The sequence below is a fragment of the Sturnira hondurensis genome, unplaced genomic scaffold (assembly GCF_014824575.4).
Source record: "Sturnira hondurensis isolate 20B ecotype Veracruz unplaced genomic scaffold, ASM1482457v3 Scaffold0007406, whole genome shotgun sequence".
NCBI classification, from domain to species: Eukaryota; Metazoa; Chordata; class Mammalia; order Chiroptera; family Phyllostomidae; genus Sturnira; species Sturnira hondurensis.
In genome coordinates, this window is record NW_028080037.1 from 14,119,620 (window position 1) to 14,139,597 (window position 19,978).

Below are 19,978 nucleotides of genomic sequence, written 5' to 3' on the forward strand. Positions count from 1 at the left end.
ATATTGGGAGAACACAATATAGTCACACTATTTCAATACACCTTTACTCAGCTGAAGTGTTAGGCCGAGAGGAGAGAAGCCGAGGAAAGGAGACAGTGGGAATGGTGGGGCTGGGGTGCATTTGCAGAAGTGTGCGCTCCTCTGGACCACCTGCAGAGTTCTGGGACGTCCTCTGGGGAGTACTTCTGTGGTTCCTGGTGAGATGCTCCTCCTCTTTATTTTTTTATGTGTTAAACAAGCTTTAGCAGAGCAGATCCCGTGACCCCTGATAAGCATCCCAGCAGTGGCAAACTCTCCTTGTAGGAATTCTCTGTACCAGCCAAATCCAACGGACCAGGGAGGAAAACCAGCCAGGGTGTATCTGGTCGACCCAGGAGCCCCAGCCCCTCCTCAACTGGAGCCTCGTCCTCCTTCCACTGCCTGGCCTGGGCCTCTGGGACCTCACCCCCCAGTGCGGGAGGAATCTTTCTGTGCTAACAATGCTGGGGACACAGTCTACATTAGGCGAATCCACAAGGCCATCTCGGAAGAGACCAAATAGGAAATAAGAGGCCCCATTGCCTAATGGGACTTATCAATTATGATCTAAGGCCATATTTCTTTGAGGGGTGATTGTTTCACGGAGTCTGACATCTCATATAGCTTTAAATTACTCACAACCGGGACGGCTTACAAGATAGCAGTAAAATCAGGAGAGGATTGGGCAATGTAATTATAGTATGGAAATAATGTTGATCACTCAAGCAGGGAGCGGACCTTGAATCGAAAACCCTGCTCTGTCTCCCCACCCCCCCCTCAGAGCTGCAGAACACACGAGAGCCAGGACACAGGGGGGCCACCCTGCTGCTGCTCGGAAGCTGGAAGTTGGCCAGGACACTGCGTAGGGGTTAATGAGCTAAGGGGCCAGCATGGACCAAAGGATCAAGACCAAGGACAGACCCTACAGGTCATGGCAGTCAGGATCTAACGGCCGGGATGGCAAGTCTGCAGGCATTGCCCAATTTGGGGGTTTATGGAGGTAATAATTTTATGAGCACTTAGTATAGTCCAAGAATCATATTTGATTCTAGGGTTATGGAGATCCTTCCTTCCTTCCTTCCTTCTCTCCTTCCACCCTTTTCCCTCCCATCCATCTATTCCTTAAGTGTCACCTTCATGGCAGGCACTACGTAAAGCTTTGAGGGTACAGAGATACATTATTTCAACTGTTTAAGGAGCATATACTGCTTGTACACGTTATGTGGGAATCAAAATGGAGAAAAACTTATTACTCACATTATTCATTCAAGTACTTATTGATGGTTGACTAGTTTGTAGAAATGCTAAACTCCTCCTCAAACCCATTTCCCCTTCTTCCTGCCACACGGCGAGGCTACACTTCCCAGTTCCTTTTACAGTTAGGTGTGCCCGTATGCCTGGATTCTAGCCAATGGCGTGTGAACTGAGTGATGTGGGCTACTCCCTGGCCTGGCACGTAAAATCGTTCTGCATGTGATCTTTCAGTGTCTTTTCTCAGCCTGCCAGCTGAGTGGTGGCACTGGAGTGATCTTAGGAGGCTATGGTTGTGTCTGACAGAGTGGCCGGTGTGTTGTGTCCCCGAATGAACAAGTGGAGCAGAGCCCCTCCCCCACCCCAATCCTCTGCTGACCGGAACCTGCTTTGTACCAAGGTATACCTATCATCATGCCAATTGCATAAAACGTGCATTAAGGGCAAGGCACACCTACACTCTTTGAGCTGCAGAAATATGGAGTCTGTCGGTTATAGTAGTTAGGTAGACACTATACCAGGCATTGGGGGGATAGACATTTATTCAAGTCCTTTCCTGGCATTCACCGTGCTCCAGGCAGCAGACTGAGTGCTAAGAATGTGGAGGACAGCTCATTCATTTCTGTCCCAGGCTCTGAGGTTATGGAGATGAATGATAAATGAACAACAATTAATTAATATCACAAACATTCATTAGGTAATTAATATGCTCAGGCTTGGCGTTAAGCTTTGGGGACACCACGAATAATGCCTTCAAACACGGATTAAGTTTTTACCATGTGCTGGGCACTGAGCTAGGACAATGGAGATTGGAGATGAGTAGGGTCCTTATCTTCAGAAGTTCTACCACTTGGTGGAAGGACCTGGTCATAGTGGTGTGGTAGAAAAGGTGTTAGAATAGAATTTTTATGCGATTCCATAGGGACACGGGGAATGAACCCTGCTTGTAGGGGAGAGAGCAAGGAAGACTACAAACATCTAGGGGGGTTGATCTGGGCATTGATGGATGAATGTAAGTTTTCTAGGCAGAGAATAGGTGGAAGGGAAATCAGGCAGAGGGAACAGCAGGTGCAAAGAGGGTGTGTCCTGGGATTAGTGAAAAGCATGGTGCGACTGGAACTCAGGTGTATGTGGCAAGGACAGAATCAGGTGAGCGGGGCTGCAGCCTGAATCTGGGGCAGATGCTCTTGTCTCTCTACCTGCCCAGTGAGCGGAGTCAGGAGGGGTCAGAGACCGCAGATTCACTCTGTCTCGGACGGAGGTGCGAGTAGACACTCTGTCTTATGCCAGTTACACCTCCATGGACAGGGATTATTTTGTTCCTCCTTTTCTAATTACGCATTTATGTGAGTGCCACTGTGTGACATTATCGTGCTAATATTATCCCCGCTTTATGAATGAGCAAGCGGAAGGTCGGAGGAGTAAACTACCACTGACATCACACAGCTGTCTGACCCCAGGGTTGGCATGTAATTTTCCAAGTGAGGCCGCCTTCCCAATGTGTCCGTGGCCTTCACCGGGTCCAGTGATGCAGACGCCCTGAAACTCTCCGGGGTTAGTTGACTGCATTTGGCAAAGGTCAGGGCAGCTTGCCCTCCCAAGAGGTAATCAGAGCTAGCTCAATGCTGAGCTTGTATATGTGTGTGTGTGTGTGTGTGTGTTGAGGGGTGTAGGGTGGGGGGAGGTCTTGCTGAGCGGGGTCCAGCCTGAGCTGTGCTGGGAAGAAATAAATCTCTTCATGAGCCAACATTAATACAAGCTTGGCAGGTTCTGGGCAGGCCCCTGGTTGATTATGCCAATGGACGTCAGGGAGGGGAAGATTGAGCTGCTGGGGTGGCGTGAATGCATATCACACAGGGTAATGCCTTGAAAATATATAGCATCCAAGCAGGCAGACAGATGAAGGTGGGGTGAAGGGGGGTGGTGGAGGGGGAGCGGCATCTGTTTGCAATTACAATGACCGGAATCCATTGAACAAGACTCTGGGAGAGGATGCCTAGGGTGCCTACTTTGGGTGAGCCGCAGGAGTCTTATCAGTCATTCATTCTTCGTTTACTGAGCACCTACTTGGTGCCAGGCACTGGGGGCACAGGACTGAAAATCCAGACAGAGAGCTGCCCTCATGGGGCTCACGGCCTGGTGGGGCAGCCAGAACTGAGCAGGCCGTCATGCTGATTGCATAAAAAGTGCGTTGAGGAGAAGAGCAGGAAGTGGTGAGGGCCTGTAGGGCTTAGGAAGAGGCCATGGAGGACTGCCTGGAAGAAGGGACGTTTGAAATGAGGGCTGAAAGATGAACTATGGTCAACTTGGTAGAGTATGCCTATGTGTAGCAGGGGGTGGGGGACAGAGAAGAAACATATATGGAGGCTCTGAGGCAGAGGGTGTTTGTTTTACATTGTGAACAACAGAAAGGATTGCCTGATGCATAGAGTCAGGGCTCAGGCGGATCTGAGATTTAGGCAGAAGCCAGACCAGGCATGGCCTTGTGGGCATTTTAAATGATTGGATTCACCATAAAGCAACCGGGAGCTACTGAAGGTTCTAAAACGGCGGAGTTACTGGCCAAATTCTCTTTTTCCAAGATATTATAAAATCCTCACCGCAACCTGGTGAGATAAATATAACCATCCTTCGTTATTTGGGTGAGAGAACTGCTGCTCAGAGAGGTAAAGTGATTTGCTTAAAGTCACACAGCAAGAGTGGAATACTGGGCCTGTTGCATCCTGAAGGCAGTAAGCAACCAAGTACAAATTCCTCAGCCCAATGTTCTGGACTTACTGTTCAAAAAAAAAAAAAAAAAAAAAAGAAGGTTCAGACTCCAAAATGTGAAAGAAGAACTTCCATCCCTGGAATTAGCTTTGCTGGGAATTTGACAAAGGTCAAGAGGCATAGATTAGAATGTAAGACCATGGACAATCGTGTCCTAGGGGAGAAAGCCCAGTGTCACCATGACCTGCATAGGAGTCCGGCTTGAGAATGGCTGAAAGGACAATGTGAGGATGCCAGTGGGGAGCAGACTGTGCGGAGAAGGTACCAGAATAGGCTGCTCTCCAGAGGGCTTGGGAGGTTGAGTATCTGTCCACTTGGAATTCAGAAGGAAAATAACAAAAAACTGGATAAAAAATACAGAACGAGTCAGTTAAAAAAAAAAAGTCAAACGTAAGGTTCTCTCCTCTGGAAGCGGCTTGCAAGCTCAAATTTGGAAGGAGTAATTCAATCCATCTGCCATAGCTTTGCTGGCTCAGATTCGGCCCGAAGATTGGTAATAAGGGAGACCAGGTGAGTTGGTACCTACTGTGAGCCTAATCCTGAGCTAGGCACTGAGGATGGAACAGAGAAGAAGGCAGAGATGGAGCTTGCCCTGCTCTTCCCTTGGAACTTACAGTCTTGTCTCGTCCAGGGTCACATTAGCTCTGCTTTGCTGAAAACCTACTATGTACCACAGCAATGAAATGTGTCATATACACGCCCCCTTCTCTGAACCTTGCAGCCATTCTATTGGGCACATACTCATAGTAGACACTGTGGGTCCTGCTTCCCTGGCCAGTGTACCCAGTCCCCAGCTACTATCAGTACTGGCTGCTAACAGCTCACAGGGTCAGCCCTTCTGGAGACTCACCCTAGAGCCGCCTTGCTCAGAAATGCCTGGGGTGTTAGCCATACCCAGGAACGTATGTAGTCAATGGCCAACTCTTGCAAAGCCTCTCTTGGCTCCCCGTGGTGCCACATTACGGTGCTGTTGACCCTCCAGAGACCCAGTGGGATCCGGCAACCACCGAACCTCAGCTAGAATCACATCTTTCCTTGGCTTCTTCTTCGTTGCTGTCTAACTCCCCCATCCTCACCAGTTTTTCTCGAGAGCTTTCCTGCACTTAATCTCTTGCCTAGAAGGCCATCCTCAGGCCTCAGGGAGGCGACTAGGGTGAATCAAGTGTGGCACTCTGGGCATGAAATTCAAGGAGGTGCTCACTCCCAGGGGCTGACCTTGTACTTGTATGAGCCCCCAAATGAGGGTTTTCTTACACTTACACCCCGGGCATCTGGATGGCCTCATCCTCATCCTGGCCTTTGTCGCACTCTTAGGTCCTTCTTCCAGGGAGCCCATCTCCACATGGTGTCTGCGTTGTACCGAATCCACAGTTGGACACGTGACGTTGGGCAGACTAACAAATGATTGCAAAATCCAACAGCTTGTAAGTGGTAGAGGTGAGACTGCTTAAAATCCAAGTTTATGTATATTTTTTCCCTGTGATCTTATTGCGTTAGGGACAATGTGCCAAGTGATCTGGGGAGCAGAGACTCAAAGGCGAGACAAATTGAGAAAGAAATCAGATACAGGGGGAGACCTCCCATTTCATCGGGGGCAGCCCCTGCCTCCCAGCATCTCAGATGGTTGCTATGGCCATGTCAAGGATGTGACAAGTGAGGTGAAGGGGGCCAAACGTCCAAACTGAAGCCACTTTGAGGACTTCACTCACTTCAGTTCAGGCAATCGTGCCTTGAACACTGAAAGTCTCACTGGCCTTGACACCCTGAGATGGCCTTGAAGGCTGAGTGGGGCCTGAGAGGTGGCAGGCGGGAGCGGTGGAGGCAGATGGCACCACCAGGCCTGGCTAGCGTCATCCAGGGAGGGCCAAACTGAATCTGAACCAGGTTCCAGAAGGCTGGGGGCTGCGCTCCGTATCTGCGAGCCTGGATGTGTGAGGGTGTGTCTTCAGGTGGGGTTGAGTGTCTGCCTGGCTCCCATGCGTGGTCTCATAGCTGCCTTTCTGTTGAGTTCTGACGCATTCAATTCTCAAGGAAAACCGGCTCTCCTTACAATCTTATTATTGTCTGTTTTCCCAAACAGAGCAGTGGATTGTGCTATTATAACAGCTGCTTAAGACATTTTCTTCTTTTCTAGTCTCACTTCTGAGTTGAGGCGCTCATTACGCGCCCCCCCCCCCCGCCCCATCTTGAAATTACTAAGACTGAAGTGCAGGAAGGAAGGAATCAGAATGTGGCCTAGAGGCTCTGGATGTGTGTGAACCTGAGCCAGTCATGGCCCAGCTCGGGCTGCGGTTTCTGCCTGGGTAAACTGGTGGAAGGAGGGTTCTGTTCAATTCCGTTCTCTCTAACCATCCTCCGAGCTGACCCCACCTTCCCACACTGGGCTCTTCCAGCCATCACAGAGTGTGCACTCGTGGTGTGTCAGGTTGAGGAGGGGCAGACTCTGGCTGTGCGCTTCTGGGGACTCCAAAATAACACAGGCATTGATTGGGCTCCATTGTGCACCCCACTACCAGGGGAGAGTTCAGTGTGGCTGGTTCTCTGAACGCATTTCTCTGCGCCCCTCTTCCCATCCTCTGCTTCCCTCCAGTCTGACCCTCCCCTGTTGCCTCAGCCTTCTGTACTCTCGGGACTGTTTTCTTGCAAACTCTCTGTCTAGGTCAACATGGTTCTTTTTAATGCGCCATCCCTGGCCCTGTGCCAAACTCATGCAAAAGAAGAGCTCCAGAAGTATCCGTTTTTTAAAATCCTTACTCCAGGACATTTTTTTCATTGCTTTTAGAGAGAGAGGGAAGGAGAGAGAAATATCCATGCAAGAGAGGAGCATCCGTTGGTTGCTTCCCATACACACCCAGTCCGGGGATCGAACCCGCAACCTAGGTATGTGTTCTGACCAGGAACTGAACCTGCAACCTTTTGGGTATGGGATGATGCTCCATCCAGCTGAGCCAAGCCAGCCAGGGCAGTACCAAATTCTTTTTTTTTTTTAAATATTTTTTAAGATTTTATTTATTTATTTTTAGAGGGGAAAGGAAGGAGAGAGAAAGATCAATGTACAGTTGCCTCTTGTGAGTCCCCTGCCAGGAACTGGCCTGCAACCCAGGCATGTGCCCTGACTGGGAATCGAACCGCGATGGTGTGGTTCGCAGGCCCGCGCTCAATCCACTGAGCTACCCCAGCCAGGGCAGTACCGAATTCTTTAGAGTCTTGGTTCGGAACCACTTACTCCAATCCCTTCCTCCTGTTGCCCAGGACCCTCTCCTACTTCCTCCAGGATATCTGCTCCAGGTTGCTTCCGGAAGCCCGATTCTCCATGGATTCTTGATGAAGAAGGAGTGTCCCCTCTGTGAAGACCTGTGGATCCCGAGTGTTGCCAGCTCCCTTGAAGACCAGGAGCCATACTCATAGGCCTTACCCCTTCCTGGCTCCCCAGCAACTATAAAATAAAAGCCTGAGCTTTTTCTTTTTTCTTTTTTGCATCTTGTAGAACATTCCCTATTTTAAAAAATGTGATTAACTTTAAAGCACCCAACCAAGGCCTGTTTGGAGGGTGGTCCAAGTCCCCCCTTGCTAACATCCCCGCTGATGTAATGAAGACTATCCTTTCAAAACATAGTTGTTCAAGTGTCCAAATTAGATTTAGTAATGGAATCCTATGAGTTCTGCCCCCTAGTCCTCAATTTCACGTACCAGAAATCCAAGCCTACCTATAAATCTGATTATCTTAGGTCTGGGATGTGCATTATATAAATGTACCTTAATTGCTTTTAAAATGTATTTATTATTAAAGTATAGTTGGCATACAATATTGTATTAGCTTCAGGTGTACAACTTAGTGATTCGACATTTATACACCTTGTGACGAGATCACAATAAGCCTATTAACCATCTATCACCGTACAAATGTTTTACGGTATCATCGATTCTGTTCTCTGTGTTGGGCACAACATCCTTGCGGTTTATTTCATTTACAACTGGGAGTTTTTCCCTCTTTTTTGCCCTTCCCCTTTTTCGCCCAACCACCCCCTTCTCTCTGGCAACCGTTTGTTCTCTGTGTCTGCGAGTCTGGTTCCGTTTAGTTTTTGTGCCTCGGCCGCTCCACAACCAGTCTCGGTAAAATGTTCCCCTCCTCCGCACCACTGTCCCTGCTGCTCTCTCTAGTCCCATGTTGGACGACGTGAGTCCTGATCAAAGGTCAACCACCAGTAAGAAAGAACTCCTCCTGAGTTTGGACGGCAGGGGTTGCAATTAGGGTCTTCCAGAGGGGGAAGACCCGGTAAGATCGTCACTCTCCACTTTTATTTTCCTCGAATCCACATGGGTAATACAAAGCTTGCTGCGTGATGTTCGGGAAGCTGCTTCTCCTCTCTGAGCCTCAGCAGTCCCCATCTGCTCTAATGGGTGGGTCGGGTGGGCTCAGAGCCAGGGATTCTATGAGATGAAGCATTTTATGGTACCTGCTGTGTCTTGCTCGGGTCTCCTGGGGCGGAAGGGCTTTGAAAGCATTTATCAGTTAATGTATCATTTGTTCATTAAAGGTTCTTTCTGGACATCCCTGTAGCTCCTACTTTTCTAAGCCTGCGACTCTCAGTCCCCACCGGTGCTGACAAATTGCTGCTTGAAGTTCATGGTCCCGGAGGCCTTCTTTCAAAGTCCAGGAATGCTGGTGGGGGTGAGGATGGACTATGGGAGGGTTTTGGCCCGGTGCCACAAGCCTCAGCAGCCTGAGGAGGACGTAGGGGGTGGGGTGCCAGCACCCCGAGATTGCTCAGGCAGCAAAGCACTCGGCGGCGTCCTGACTTTGAAAGCAATCCAAAACAAGGTCTGCGTCCTCGTCTGCAGTGATGTCACAGCTCATCATTAGCCTGGTAATTACATTGAAAGCCTTCTGCGATCTTATCCTCAGCAGGGTCATTAATGCAAGGCAACCACACCAGTAAATGTCTCATTAGTCTTATTTTAGACTTATGTATTTTTCAGGACTACAGAATTTTAATAGTCTGCCCTCCCCACCCGCAGCCCAGCTCCCCTCCTGTGACATTAATATCTAGTCCACATGCCAGATTCTCCCAACTCTCCCCCCCCCTCGTCTGCCCTGCTAGAGCCCCCAGAGGAGGGCCGGGCAAGGAAGGAAGGCTGGAGTCCAGGGTCACAGGGTCTTCTGCTCCCCCGCCAGCTCCAGCTCTGTTTCTGACCCCAGTCTCTTTTCTGGGAGGACAACCTTTTCTTGAGTTTTCTGTGTCTTCCTCAGGAAGCTTCACTCTTTTCATTTTAACCCTTTTTAAACCCTGTTCCTTTTATTAAAGAAATACATGCTCATTACAAAAAGAAAAAAAATCACCATTAATCTCAGATCCCAGGCAAAATGATACCCTCCCTACTTCTTGCTCACCCCCTCCCACGGCGATGCTGGCCTTCCCTTCGTCCCTCGAATGGGCTGAACAACCCTCCTCTCAGGCTTTTGACCGTTGCTGTTCTCTCTGCCTCGGGGGTTTTCTCTCTCCTGCTATTGAATGACTTTTACTTTCTCTCTAGGGTACATCTGAAATGCCACTTCCTCCTGGAAGCCCACCCTGACTTCCTCCCAATTCAAGCTCAGGATTGTAAGCTCTGCCAATTGATGCCATTGCCTGTGTCCTATACCATGTGTGTCACAGTCATCATGGGTTACCTGTAGGTGACATTAATAGTGTGATTGCCTCCTCAATAAGGAGCATCACTCCACGTGGGCAGGGAACATCCTTACGTGGTTCATTAACCCTGCAGTACCAATGGCCATCTCAGGGCAGCAGATACAAAGAGACATCAGCAGAGACTTGTTGAATGAATGATGGATGAATCAGTGGTGGGTGGATGGATACCTAGGTGAATGGATGGATGGATGATGGATGGATGTTTAGATGAAAGTTGGATGGGTGGGTAGATAGAAACTTGGATAATTATTTTAAAATATTTTTTAACTTTGTATATCCTTTTTTAAAAAAAGATTTTATTTATTTTATCTTTAGAGGGGAAGGGAAGGAGAGAGGGAGAGAAATATCAATGTATGGTTGTCTCTCGTGTGTCCCCCCACTGGGAACTGGCCCCCAGCCCAGGCATGTGCCCTGACTGGGAATCAAACCGTGATCCTCTGGTTCGCAGGCCCACGCTCAATCTGCTGAGCTACACCAGCCAGGGTGAAACTTGGATAATTAAATGGCTGGATTTATTTTTGGATATTCTTCTCTGATCTTTGCTTGGCATTTTAGATACTATTGAAATAACGACATGTAATTTGTATCTGACTTTTTTATTCTGTATTTTTCTATATGTTAATAACTGTAAGTATTTTTGACGGCTGTGTAGTATTCCATTAAATCGATGCTCTCTAAGTTACTCAGTTAATTTTCTACCGGGGTACATTTGGGAAGGTGGTAGTTCCTGCAAGTGAACTTTTTGGCCTCCAGCCCCAAGCACCGGGGTTCCCATACACCCGTGCCACCATCTCAGCAGTGGGACCCTGCAGTTAAGGACAAGCTATCTTACCTCTATGTGCCTCAGTTTCCTCATCTGTAAAACAAGGGTGATAACCTAAGGGGTTAAGGGAGAAATCAGTGTAAGTAAAGTATATAGAACCATACCTGACATCCAACAAATGTTGGTATCTCCAGGTGTCACCTGGACATGACTCACTGAGGGATGTCTGAGTGGGAGGTGCTCTCTCAGTTTCTCTGATGATTCCCTTAGGAGAACCAGGGTGCTGCTGGAGTTGTAGCTGTTGGAATGACCAGCGTAGAAGGTGAGACCCCTTCTCTTCCCGTCACGAACTTGCACTTTGTGGAGGTCTTTCTCCAAAGCATGTCAGCCAGCAACCTGCACTGTTGTTTTCCTCACTCTACTCTGGTCTCAACCCCGGATCTCTGTCTTCTGAACAACGTGGTAGAAAATAGCACAGCTTTGGAGTCAGGGAGACCTGGGGTGGGACTGACACTCTGTCCCTTGCCCACTGGGAGACCTCAGAAAAGTGGTTTCTTGTTCCCGGGCCTGGGTGTCATCTCTAAGTGGGGACTGATCCTCCTAGCTCCCCGGCCTTTGGGAGAACCAGATGAGCGAGCGTGTCCCTGGTGCTGGGCCTGTGCATGGATGCTCTTTGCGGGGTAACTTGCGGAACGTGTCCTGCGCGCCGTGCGCACCACGTGTCAGGGGCTTGCCGTACGGTATCTCACAGAATGAGTGAAGAAAGGAAGAAAGAAAGGGGGCAGAGAAGCAGGTAGATTTCAGTTATGGGAACTCAAGGAGGCCGAGCAGGCTCTTTCCTCTTCCTAAGCGGCAGGCCCGAAGTGCTCCCGTTCCACTGTGAGGTTTGGGGCAAAGGCCTGCACTTCCCTGAGACTTTGTCTCTTTAGCAAGAAGAGGGCAGAGAAAGAACCTTGCAGGCTGGTGGTGATCATTTCACGAAATGGCACACTTTCTCAGCTGCTAACACATGGCGAATGCTCACCAGGAGTTAATTCATTTTTTTTTTTTCCTTGACAGTGGCAAGGGAAATGCCAAAAAACAGCTCCGAGTGATAGGACGGATAGGAGCCTCAGTGCTCACTCTGACAGTAGACTCCCTGCCCTGAGCCCTGCTGCCTTGGGTCTCCATCACTAATGCTTACTGACTCATATGTAAAGGTAATTCTCAACCAGTCCTTCACTTGGGATCCTCTCTTCCTGGCCACTGAGCCTGGGGGCTCTCCTTCCCAGGCTGTGCCTCTAGTTCATAGCTGTGTCCTGAGGCGTGGGGACTTTGCCAACACTGTGTGTGCACCACGGGGCACCATCCACATTGCTGGGAATCCAGAGACTGGCAAGGTGCCTGGCACACGTGAGTCGGGGCTGACTAAACATCTGTCAAAGGAATGAATGAGGATGTTTTTACCTCGAGAAGGAGCTACTTCTCCAGAGAGGCCAGCTGCCAAGCCTCCTCCCTGCCGGCTTCCCTGCAGCCTCTGATATTTAATTAATATGAACCAAGCAGAGCCCACTTTATGGTGCTGGCCCAGGGGCCACCCATAATCGAGAAACGATAGGAGGTGCCTGAGACTTGACCTTGGCTAAATGATGGATAGACCCAGGCGGACGGAGATCAGGAGCCAAAGGCCCAGGGGCTGGAGCATCCGTCCAGAGAGCCTGGGTAGAAGGAAGGAGGAGCGCTGCCTGCTGCCCTGGCCAGTGATCTCGGGAGGTGAGGGTGTGGGGGCTCCGGGAAATCCTGCTGAGGCCATTTCCCAGGGGAGATGGGTAGAGTTGGGGTGCTTACCACATGCCAGGTGCTGGTGAGCACTTTACAGGGAGCCTCAGAGTGGTGGCTGTGCGTTGCTTTTTCTCACCATTTTTGACGTGATGGATACCCAGACTCAAGGGGGCATCCTGGAGGGAAACGGCGTGGGAAGAGGGCCTTGCAAAGTACTGGGTGTTGTGCAGGGGAGTGGGGGTCAGAGGGGGGCTGTCCTCCTCCATTCCTGCCTTTTGGTTCAGGCCAAGTTTTGGGGGTGGGGAGGAGCTCTATGTGGGTAACCCCAGTCTGGGGTCACCTCCTCCAGTCTCCTGGCCCCACTGTCTTATCCCCCAAAGGTACAGCCCCCTTATTTCCTTCCTGAGGGGGACAGAGTTCTATTTAGGGAGGGTGCTGCTGTAACCTCTGGCTCCAGCTGTGGGGTGGGGGCGCTTCAGGACCATGGGTGTCCCCGTACTTGTGCTGAGCAATGCCTGGGTGCAGAGAGGAACGCAGTGGTTGGGGGGGGAGCGGGGCGGCTTTCAGGCCTTCAGGGGACACATCAGAGTCGCCAAGGGCCTGAAGGGCAGGAATGGAATTCAGATGACAAGACTCCTGGAGGGTGAGGAGGTGGGTAGGGGCCTTAGGAGGGAGGGAGGGAAGCCCTCTGGCTCCAGCCACAGGGAGCTCTGGCTCCTTCAGCAGCACCAGCAGCAGCTCCTCCAAGATACTGGTTATGAAGAAGATTGAGACCCGTGATGGGAAGCTGGTGTCTGTGCGTCATCTGAGGTCCTGTCCAAGTGAATGACTACTGCGGTCCCTCCTGTCCTCCAGGCTGGCAGGAAAGGAGCTCGGGAGGAGAGTGGAAGGCACAGGACACCCACCTGAGGCACAGCCCCAGGCCTCAGCTCACCCTTGGGGTTCGAGCGTTTACTGCCTGGGGCATCACCTCTTAGCCATGCCCCATGCCCCGACTAAAAGCCAAATCAAGTGCTTTTTGCCTCCCCCCAAAGAGCCTCAGCTGGCTCTGCCAACAGACAAACAAAAAGAAGTGTGAACCTCTGCTGACCAGGAGGTGCATGGGAAAGGGCCTGCGATACTGCAGGGAGCTGCTCTGCAGAGTTTCTAGAGCCTTCTCAGACCCAGGATTGAGCGAAGGAAGAGAAGGTTAATGCTCCTGCTCGAGGGAGGTGCTGGCTTCTGTTTGGGGAGCAGAAGCACTGCCCCTGGGCCCAGAACTGGGCAGGGCCAGCCTTCCAATTCTCACTGCTGCTTCCTGGTCAGCCCCCTGTCCTTGGCCACTGGCTCCCTCCAGGCCCTTTGGGAACCTGCAGGCTCTAGAGAGAGCGTCCCATCTCCTTCACGCTATTTGTGGTAAAATGCACACGTCTCAAAATTGACCATTTAGCTATTTTAAATGTACACCTCAGTGGCATTAAGTGTGTTCACGTCGTTGTGCGATGGCCAGCACCATCCCTCTCCAGAATGTTCATCTTCCCAGACTGAAACTCTGTCCCCACTAGACACCAACCTCCCACTCCCCGCCCCCAAACCCACGGCAACCACCACGTCACCTTTGGTCTCTGTGGCTGTGACTACCGTCGGCAGCTCGTGTGAGTGGGATGGTACAGCACTCATTTCGTGACCGGCTGATTTGACTCAACAGAGTGTCCTCAGGTTTCATCTGTGTTGTAGCGTGTGTCAGAACCTCCTTCCTCTTAAAGGCTGACTGTTCTACTGTGCGGGCAGACAGCAGATTATCTGCCCATTCCTCCAGCTGTGGCCGTCTGAGTGGCTTCCACATTTTAGGGATTGTGGATAATGCTGCTCTGAACTTGGGGGCGCGAATACCTCTTCAGGACCCCACATTCCACTGTCTGAGTAGGTGCCCAGGAGCAGAATTGCTGGATCATACACGGTAGTGTTCCCTTAAATGGTTCGGAGGACTACCGCACTGTTTTCCACGCTGGCTGTACCGTTTCGTATCCCACCAGCAATAATACACCACAGGTCCAGGGTCTCTGCTTCCTCACCCTCATTTATTTATTTTTCTTCAAAGCCATCCTAATGGGCATGAGGTGGCATTTCATTGTGGTTTTATTTGCATTTCCCTAGTGATGTTGAGCATCTTTTCATGTGCTTATTGGCCATTTGTCCGTCTCTTTTCCAGGCAATGCACAGAAAAGCATCTCAGTTATTTGGAGTTTAACAGGCCTGGGGCTAGTCATGCCTCGGACTCTAATTTCTTTACTGTGTGACTTTGGGCAAGGGGCTTCACCTCTCTGGGTTTTTATTTCCTCACTGGTGGAATGGAGGAAGTCATCTGGACCCATGGGGCTGATAGGGGATTGGAGGAGTGTTAGGATTCTAGCTCCCAATCACAGGCAGCCCTGACCAGTGCTTGTGCATTCCCCACCCGCTGCCTTCCGCTCCCTCCACCCTCTGTGGCCCATCATCCTGTACTGAATTTGGGATGCTGGTGACCCAGTATGGGGTCCCAGTATCTCTGGCCTTAGTGAGCTGCTGGAGGCACAGGTAAGTCGAGATTCCGACCTGCGTATTTGCCCTTTCAATTGCGGGCTCAAGGTTGGCTCCACCTCCAGGCTTGCCACTCTGGAACTTTGTGCTTCTTCCTCAGCACCCAGAATGTGGGGGTCTTTGAGGCTTGGGGGGGTCACACCCTGTTGATCTTTCTCCTTCATCCAGGGATGCCTCGCATGGAGGTAAAGCAGAGACTAGTTAGTCGTCCCCCAAACCCATTCTGCATTCCCTCTGGCCGCGTGGCTGCATTTCCACACGCCTCTCCCGCTTTGGGGCGGGGTCCTGCCACTGTGTCCGGCCAATGGGATGGACAGGATTGGTGTTCACCACTTCCATTCCTCGGCGTCCCTCCATATCTCCCCTCACCTGCTGACATCCATCACTGCCTGACGAGTGCTGGCTGACGGAGAAGATGGTGCCTTTATCTTGGTCCTTAACTCTCATCTGTGATCACAGCATTGCCCCCTTCTCATCCGGCTGCCAACTGCAACCCAGGAGAGCAATGAGCAAATTTCTGCTGGGTGAAGTCACTAAGACTGTGGGCTTTATAACAGCTAACATCCTCCTGAGGAATTCCTCCGTGTCCCCAAGCTCAATGAGGTTAGGAAACTTGCATGCCTGGTTCTCAGCTCTGTGTCCATGGGGCTGGCACATAGTAGGTGCTAATAAATTTTTGTTGAGTGACGGGCATGGCCCTCGGTGAGCAGTCAGTACATGTTTTCTCAGTGGAGGGTTGGTGAGGGCACAATCTAAGATAGCCAAGGTCAGTCACAAGTTCAATCTATGGATGGACCTGGTAGTGCGAGGAAGGAAGGCGCTCCAGGCCTCGGGAGCTGGGGTCTTGGTTGGACAACTCAGGGATATTTCAGAGTTGGCCCCCAGGATGCTGTGTTAATTTCCCAGGGCTGCCATCACAAAGTACCGCAAACTGGGTGGCTTAAAGAATACATTTATTCTCTAATAGTTCTGGAAGTTAGAAGTCCAAGATCAAGGTCGGCAGGGTCGGTTTCTCCCGAGGGCTGAGGAAGAACCTGTTCCATGCCTCTGCCCTAGTTCTGGCAGTGGGCTGGCACTCTGGCATTCCTTGGCTTGTGGGAGCCTCACTCCCATCCCTGCCTCCATCTTCACCCACGTGGTGTTCTCTGTGAGTGGTGTCTTTGTGATAAGGGTGGGCGTGGAGGGGCTTCATTCTTATGATGGCCACGTCGACTCTCAGCGGAGGCCCATCTGGCTCTGATGCCTGTCTCGGTGGCACCTCCCAGAGCTGTCCTGGGTCCCTCTGCTCGGTCACACGGTCCCCGAACCTCCCTGAGGAGGCAGAGTTCTCGATCCAGCAGGCTTGAACCCCAGTTCTGCTGTGGCCTGACGTGTGAACTTTGGCTTGAGCACCCTCCGAGCCTCTTTGTCCTCCCTCATCGTACATAAAGATGATTAAATCCTTACCCTGTCAGCTGGGTAGCTGTGAAGTGGAAGCAAGACTGCGCATGTCATGATGACGTGACAAACTTTCCTGGAAGACCCAGTCAGTTCCTTGAAGACAGGCATCTGCAAGAAGTGACCCGGGTAACTCACCACAAAATAGTCAAATTCCCTGATCCTGTTGGGGGCGGCCTTGGCACATCCTGCTCTGTTTCTGTAAATAAAGTTTTATTGGAACTCGGCCACGCCCATTGGTTTACACATTGGCTGGGGCTGTTTTCACAGTATAACAGCAGGGCTGAGTCATTGCAACAGAGACCAGGCACCTGCAAAGGCTCAAATATGTACTAACCAGCCTTTTACAGAAAGTTTGCCGATCTCCAGCATGAAAGAACATGAGCCTGGCACTTATGAGACCGGAGTTTAAAACTCAACCTCCGCCTTTTGTTGCTGCATGATGTCAGACGTGTTGTGTGAAATCATTATTCTTCATTTGCAAAATCGAAGGGATAAACTTACCATATAAGATGATTGGGACAACGAGAGGAGACGCTTTGTCATGTGCTGAAGAAGAAGTCAGAGAACCTCTGGACCGTAGGTATTAGCACGCCATGGTCCCCAGTGTGTGGTAGGCACTCCATAAATCGTTGCCAAACACAGGAATTTCCCCCAATATCTCCATTTATGCAGGGAAGGGGGCATTGTCTCTGCCCACTGTGTCTGGAGTAACTGCGGGCCCACTGTGGGCAATTTATGAGGCCACTCCAGATCTCGGTGGCTCAAAGTGCAGCTGCAAACGCCAAAGCTGCCCTCGGCTGCCCTTCCCCGCCGGAGGCAGGGGGCACTTTTCTGTCCTGGTACTCTGTACCCCACGCTCAGCCCCCGTCACAAGGCATGTAAGTGATGGAAAGAAGTCAGTCAGAGGAAAAAGACAGATTGAGTGCCTCCGTGGCCCTGGCATTTCCCTCCAGATCTCTGGATTTCCATATATTTGAAAACCTAATATAAACAACGGAGAAGAAATTTGCATTTCGGGCAGCAAGGAATGAAAAATTGAGGCAGCATAATGTATTGCCGCGCGCGGAAGAGGGATGACCGTGGTGAGACCAACCTCTTCCGACAGGCCCAATAGGCCAGTGGCAAACTCATTTCCTGGCAGAATATAGGGTTCATCTGCTGGAACATTTAACAGGCATCAAAGAAAGATCACTCCCACCTCTCTCTGCTGCCGAGATGCTGCGCTCCTGCGTCCCTTTTTGCCATTTTATTAAACCCCTTTATGCGGTTTTAATACAATATGTATGATCCGCACGGAGACAAATAAATTCTTACATACTTTTCAGGATTCTGAGTGTTCTAATGGTTATGTATGCTTTATTTATATTTTTGGAGAGACATTAAAGGGGCGAAGTGTAAAAAAAAAAAGGCAACCCAAACCGATGGTGATTTATGGTGTGCACAGAGTGAGAGCAAAATGGGACGTTATGTAGTTAATTTCTAGATGCGGGGAGCTGGGGGCGGAGCCGTGGCCTGCAATAGTGGCAAGGGGTGTATTAACTGTGGTAACAAGCTGGGTTTGGTGGCAACTGTGTCATAAGGTTGCTCATGAGGCTGGGGCTTTTAAGGAAGTGATGTACAGTCAGTGGGGGTGTTAGGAGGATTTGCTGTTACCGGTGGGGAAGGACGTGCCCAGAGAGGGTGAGTCCGTTTGAGACAGTCACACAGCAAGCACGTAGCAGAGTTCGGGTTAGACATCCTTCTGTGGCTCCTCCTTAGGCGTTCACACAGCTGCTGAAGAATCTGTCACAGGTTTCACGACCTTCCTTGCAGCCTCCACATTGCAGGAAGACGTGGGATAACTCTGAAATGGGCAGATGAAGGCAAGCTCGGGGGAGAGGGGAACTGACTTGTGCAAAAACTCCAGTGGAGTTGATGTTCACATAGGTGGACAGAGAATCCACTCGGGGGACCAGGGACCTGACAGCAGGCAGTGCCACCTGCGTTATGGTCTAGATAGGCATGGATTTACATATGGCCCTTGGCTGGGGATGATGGCTTATTAAGAGCCTGGTGGGTGGAGGGATTCTGAGCAATCGTACTGAAGCAGTCTCTGTCTGTTAGAATGCTTCGTCTCGGCCCCTGATCGGCTGCCTGACCTCTGTCCTCCAGGAGCGCTGTCTATTTCAGCTCTGATTTCTGAGTCAGGGACTCCAGGGAATGACTGTGGATTAATGGTTAGGGCACAGGCTTCGGCACCTGATAGCCGGGTTCTAATCCCAGCCTCACCTCTCAGGAGTTCTGGGAAGTTGTGTTAACTGCTCTGCTTCCCTGGGGACCTCATCTCCCCATGTGTGTGAAGGGGATGATGACACCTGAAGAAGTGCTGTGAGCAGAGAATGAGCCCATGTGTGGCGGGAGTTTGCCACAGCGCCCAGCCTTAATCATTGTCATGTTTATTACTGCTGTTACTCCACCTGCCTCACTGTGGGCAAGCCCTGACCCTTCTCTGGGCCTCAGTTTCCCATCCGTACAATAAGCGAACTCAACATAGATGGTCTAACATTATCTGGACGGTGCCTCAAATTTTTAAGGGGAGAAACCTTTTAATACAGCAACTCCAACCTTCACATCCTTGTGGAATGCTATTTATAAGGGGTCCTGTCCACTTTGGGTTCTATGGGTCAAAAGCCATTGAAGCATTCAATTCCTTTGGCTCAGCAGCTTCTAGAGCTTTTACCTTTAGGCACTAGTCATGATGTATGCAAGACAGGAACTACCAGCGTGGCTGTTGCGGTGTTTAAAATAGAGGGGCAGCTGGAAGTGACCCACATGGAAGCAAGAGGGGGTAGGTTAAACGAACGGTGCTGTGACTGCAGAATATCAGTGGCTAACTGAGCCCTTACTGTATGCCTGGCCCGGGGGGGACCACGCACCACCTCTAATTCCCCAGTCACCCTGCTCGACTGCAGTTGCTTCCTCCAGTCTGGCCACAGGGGAACCGAGACGAGAGAAGAGCGAGTCTCCCAGACCTGTAGCACAGCGGGCAGGTGGCAGAGCTGGGGGTCACCTGGCCATGGGGTACCGAGCCTGGCTTCTCGTTTCCCTCGCTGCACTCCTGTTATTGCTGTCAGGAAGGTAACCGAGAGGAAAAAGGGCACAACGATGGCGGCTGTGCACGGGGTCATCTGTGAAATACGTGACGTGAGATTGTGAGGACACGCGGCTGACTTTACACTGCTACAAGGCCGCCATCTGTGGCTTGATGTTCACCTTTAGCGGTGTGTGTGTTTAGGGATTGTCCCTTGCTCTGGACCACCTTTCTCTGGTTACTCCTTTGTGGGATCATTTCACCTTTTGGTTATTCTAGTGCTAATTTCTAAGCTCCAAGATTCTGATGACCGGGGGGCCAGGCTTATATTTCTTCTCTGTGCTTCATCCGTTCATTTGAATATCCATGAGTGTTCACCCAGTCACCTAGTCATCCTTTGACTCAGCTATTTGTTATTCATCCATCAATCCAACAATACATCTACACACCCACCTGCTCATTCCCCTATCCATCCATTTATCTACCAATTTATTGATCCAACCATCCATCCATCCATCCATCCATCATCCATCCATCCAGCTATCCATTCATTCATCCACTCATTTTTACTTGTACTTATGCAATCTATTCCAATGATTCATTGATTGCTTGATTCATTCATTAAGTCATCAAGTATTTAGTGACTACCTCTGA

The 19,978-nt window shown here is 50.5% G+C and overlaps 1 long non-coding RNA gene across 1 annotated transcript; it reads right to left on the minus strand.

Moving 5' to 3' along the window:
* Positions 1–420: 420 nt before the first annotated feature.
* LOC118991357 (uncharacterized) lies at positions 421–13,046 on the minus strand. Its single transcript, XR_005067390.1, has 3 exons — positions 12,958–13,046; positions 6,481–6,485; positions 421–431 (listed from the first exon to the last, which is right to left on the minus strand). It is a non-coding gene; the product is annotated as an uncharacterized LOC118991357 (long non-coding RNA).
* Between the last annotated feature and the right edge of the window lie 6,932 nt (positions 13,047–19,978).